The sequence below is a fragment of the Pseudoliparis swirei genome, chromosome 10, assembly GCF_029220125.1.
Source record: "Pseudoliparis swirei isolate HS2019 ecotype Mariana Trench chromosome 10, NWPU_hadal_v1, whole genome shotgun sequence".
Classification (NCBI taxonomy): Eukaryota; Metazoa; Chordata; class Actinopteri; order Perciformes; family Liparidae; genus Pseudoliparis; species Pseudoliparis swirei.
In genome coordinates, this window is record NC_079397.1 from 13099467 (window position 1) to 13104479 (window position 5013).

The 5013-nt window shown below is 43.3% G+C and overlaps 1 long non-coding RNA gene across 3 annotated transcripts; it reads left to right on the forward strand.

Moving 5' to 3' along the window:
* Positions 1-3217: 3217 nt before the first annotated feature.
* Positions 3218-4093, forward strand: LOC130200718 (uncharacterized). 3 transcript variants are annotated; one of them, XR_008833064.1, is made up of 5 exons: positions 3218-3347; positions 3450-3539; positions 3605-3759; positions 3845-3991; positions 4067-4093. It is a non-coding gene; the product is annotated as an uncharacterized LOC130200718 (long non-coding RNA). The 3 variants fall into 3 exon arrangements; XR_008833063.1 differs by having other exon boundaries at positions 3621-3759; XR_008833065.1 differs by having other exon boundaries at positions 3507-3539.
* The last annotated feature ends 920 nt before the right edge of the window (positions 4094-5013 follow it).

The window sequence follows — 5013 nt, forward strand, 5'->3', positions numbered from 1 at the left end:
TATTTAAACTAGTGCTGTGAAAAATAACACGTTAACTCAGTTAATTAAATTACAGGTTTAACTAGTTATTTTCTTTTAACGCATTTAACGCATGCGCAGAATGAGCTTCCAACCCGTCTGTTGTTGGTTGTCTCTAACCAGCAGCATGTCATTCTGTCTCTACGTGTCGCGTTAACACGACTCCGATCTCCGTCTCGCGCGCCGCAGAGCTCGGATGCCGGCGTGCGCGCACATCGGGACGAAAAAAAGTCACTTGCACCACCCCTCCCCCCCGTCAACAACTCTTCTCTCGGCTCGCGCGGCAGAGCTCCGATGCTGGTGCGCGCACTGGTGAGCAATGCAGGGCTCTCAAGTGTCACGCATTGAGCGTGAGACTCTCGGCTCTTTAATGTTTTAATGCAGGGGTGTTCAATATGTCGATCGCGGTCGCCGCAGAGCTTCGATGCCGGCGTGCGCATCGCTCCGTCGCGCGAGCCGAGAATTGTTGACGGGGGGTGGGGTGGAGATTTCCCCCTGTTATAATAGTAGGGGAAACACTGGAGTTGATAAGCGTGTCTTCTTGTCTGATCAATACGCAACTGTGAGGTGCGCGAATGGACCGAGCGGCCAGCTGCTGATCACTCACTCAACGGACAGAAACATTTTGGGAGCACCGAAGACCCATTTTGACCCAGGAAAAACCCTGAATGTATATATGGGATTAATCATGATTAATCCACAGAAACCTGTGATTAACCTGATTAAAAATGTTAATTGTTTCACAGCCCTAATTTAAACTCTAAATCTGTCCTTCTGGTCACATTACATCTATTGCACCTGTCCATCCTGGAGAGGGATCCTCCTCTGTTGCTCTCCTGAAGGTTTCTTCCGTTTTTTCCCCCCTGAAGGGTTATTTGGGAGTTTTTCCTGATCCGATGTGAGGTTTTGGGGCAGGGATGTCTATGTGTACAGATTGTAAAGCACTCCGAGACAAATTTGTAATTTGTGAAATTGGGCTATACAAATAAACTGAATTGAATTGAATTGGGCGTGGGGAGGGGAGAGACTCAGAGGGGGGCGGGCGGGGGAGGAGGGGGGGGGGCTTCCTTTCTTGCCAAAAACAAATGACACTGGTAATGGTACTCCTGGTTTACCGGGATGGGGTTCGATTCCCTGCAGTGTCGAATAACGTTGTGGTTAATTTATCACCGTACAACATCATCACCTGTTTGTCTGATGCAGCGGGTCAGAGGAGAAGTAGGCTGACCCGTTTGGCGTGGCGCGAGGAGCACTGCGCGAGTGTTACACACTGAAGGATGACGATGTCCATTCAGCATTCCAGATGTTTTCCTTGTGCTCTGTAAATACACCAAGACAGGCTCACATTAATAGCTGTGTCACTGTCTGTGTTCTGCTGTTCTAACTTGTTTGTTTAAGACCAGAATTACATTAATTGTGAACAGGCAAGCTAAAACTATACATCATCACACACTACTGTTTCTATCGGAAACAATGTAATTCTCAGGCCAGGTTACTGATGCTACAATGGTGCTAAAATGCTTGCGCGCCATTAGCATCCGTTAGCTAAAAGGCACTAGCCTTAGTAGTATATAGGGGACATGTATGCGCGTATACGTACGTGCACGCGCGCAACCTCACATGCACTCTCACGCACGCATATATATGTCCCCTTATTATGCATATTTTTATGGAAAAAAATAAAAAAATTTAAATAAAAATTTAAATATATTATTTAAAATATAAAATATGATGACAAATTAAAAATCTACAAAAGAAAATAATTCCCTATAGACAGGAGCTATTGTTTGTACCATTTAAACATTTATAAAACCCTTCCCTGTGTCTTTAATAATACATAGTGTTTAGCAACGTGTTGAAATGACTAAGGGGTGTGTCACATGCACTAATGTAACTCTGACAGCATACAGGCACGAGCGGTAGGGGCGGGAAGATAAGGTATGGGGGCGTGTTTGGTGGGGAAAAAAAAAAAAAAGGTGTGTCCTAGAGGAGTAGGGAACGATGTTATTGGGTGCATACTACTTATGAATAAGGGGAGGGATGAAGGAGGGATGGAGGTGTGTTCATTAAAATGTACCTCAAGGACAGCTCAAGCATTAACAGTCTACAGTTATCTGCCTGCTAAGCACGTCGCTATACCCGTTGGAGCAGCCCATTCCTTGAGAATAATTTTTCTCCAAAAAAAAAAAAAAATTTAAAAAAAAGGTAAGTGATGTTATGTTTGATAAAATGTTGTATAATATATCTATTATAATAGGGTTGTGTACAGGATAGCGAGGGTGCCGCATGGCGTCGGTTGAATGTCCGGGGCTCAGTCTAGAACCGTTATACACCGGACCGTTAGCCCCTCCGGCTCTATATGACATAGCTCAGCCCCCACTGATGGTGTATAATATATCTGTGGGTCCTGTGCCGTGCTAGGCAGTCTAGTACCGTTAACCTCCGGTCCGTTAGTCACTCCGATGCTATATGGTCACACGTGGTCCCGAGCCACTCCGATGCTATATGGTCACATGTGGTCCCGATGCCGTTGTATAATGTTTCGATTGTAATAGTGGCGTGTTCCGCATTGGAGGGGCGCCACAGTCTATGGTCGTTAGCCCGGTGCTACTGTATAATAGTCTAGTGGTCTTGTTCATGTGGGTATCGCACGGCATGGGCTGTGTGTGTGTGCCCGCTAGCTACCGTACAGATAGTCCCATGGACTACAAGGAGACACGTGGTCACTATACTGTTGTATAATATTTCGATTGTAATTCATCTTTATATAAATATATATATATACAATCACTCTTTTAGTATAAAACATACACTGACGCTGTGTTTTTATTAATTAGCAGATCATGGATAATATAAATATTGGTAACACCGAAAATATGCCTCCATCAGCTGCTGTATGTTCCGGTAGTGAGTATTAAATAATTATAGTAATGATGATATGGGCTAATAGTGTTTTTGTCACGGACTATATGTATGATTTATCGTGTTTGTAGACAGGCTGAAACGTGGCGTCCTCCTCCAGGCGTAAAGACATGCGCACCAACGCGTTTGACTCCGCCCACCGGTCAATGACGCTGCATCAGAACTAGATGCGCCATAGCTGTTATTACCGGGGATGTCAGTGAGTATTTGGTTTAATTACATGATGGCTGCCTAATTATCCATACGTTAATATAGTGTGGTATGGTGCAAAAATAAAATAAAAAATAAAAAAGTGGTATTATCTTGTTTGATTTCTTCAGCTTTCAAGACACCTATGAGATCTGCCTGTGTTAAACTATTGACACATCCTGTTGTATACAGTCAGGACATCGGTGCACAGCTATCAGGTAATATATTGAACCTGTATTATTACCTCCGTATATATATATATATATATATATATATATATAGAGCTGTAGATATATATGTATAGATATGTGTTTTCTCAGAGGCTGTAAAGATCCCTTTGAGACATGTGGGTGGTAAAATATTGACACATCCTGTAGCATACCGTCAGGACATTGGTGCACAGCTATCAGGTAATATATATTGCTCCTGTATTATTACCACCGTATATATATATATATATATATATATGATGTAGATATGTGTTTTCTCAGAGGATTTTCAGTGCAGACCAGTCCTAGCATCAGCCATCCCCTCATCAGATGATGAACCCCTGAGCTGTGCTCAGTTGTATACACCCTCATCACCACAGCCAAAGAAGAAGAAGAAGCAGAAGAAGCTGATACATAACAGGTCTGTTACGGGTAGACATAATGACATGTCATATTTGTTTATAAACAGTATATAATATATATATATGCTATTTCACCCCCCATAGAGCGGCGATTCCATTATCAAGGGAGACGCAGACCATTGATAATACATGCTCTTCTGAGACACAAACACCTCGGGAGCCAACGACAAGAACAATTGCTACACAGACGAAGCGGTGTATTCAAACCGTCCCCAAGAAGGCCATTAAAAGGTGTGTTTTTTTTTTTTTTTAATTATTTTTTCAAAAATGAAAAATGTAATAATATAAATTATTGCTGTTCCACAGAACCGTGAAAGCCTCACAGGAGCCAACACAGACGAAGCAGTTGATTCAAACCGTCCCCAAGAAGGCCATTAAAAGGTGTGTGTGTTTAATTAACTTGTTGACTTTTTTTTTTTTTTTTTTTTTTCAAAATGAAATAACTTATTGTTATTGTTCCACAGATCTGTGAAAGCCTCCATTACCCAAGTCCACACAGGCAGCAGCAGCAGCAGCAGCAGCAGCAGCAGCAGCAGCAGCTGTAACGTCAACAATACACCCTACGACTACTGCGCGATGACATTGAGATAAATTCAGGTTTTGACGCGTCCCCACAGATGGTGATACAACCTATGGTTCATACATCAACAGATCTATGTTTAGAGGCCTGTGATATACCATCCGAAGTGTTAGAGCTTTTGGCCAGCTTCTGTCCAGAGCCACTGGTTGATGGGAGGGTGTTGTCGATAATCAGCATACAGAATTGAGAGGTTTGCTTGGGGACATACAGGTGTGCATTAGTCGCTAGACACATCACACATTGACTTGGTAGCCGACCTATCTGACCGTTACATGTCTGCGGATAAACGGCGGCCGTCTTTAACACTACACTTTTAGAGGCCATCAATGCACTCGGTGTTGGTCTGTCGGCCGACATACACAGGAGTTTAGTGTGCTAAACACATCACTCAATACCTTAGGCTCCACCCTATCTGCCCGTTACAGGGCTGAGGATCAACATCGGCCATCGTGAGCACTACGCTTTTAGAGGCTATCAGTGCCCTTGGGGTTGGTCTGTCTGACTACTACCGTGTCGAGAATAAAACCATTATTGATGCGGTAAATACCCTCGGTGTAACTCTCGTCAGAATTGCGCAACAGGTAGTCCTCAGAAGCAATGCCAACAACACAATCACTCGTGCTCTAATAACCACAATACACAATCATGTTTGAACAGATGTAGACTGCGGCAG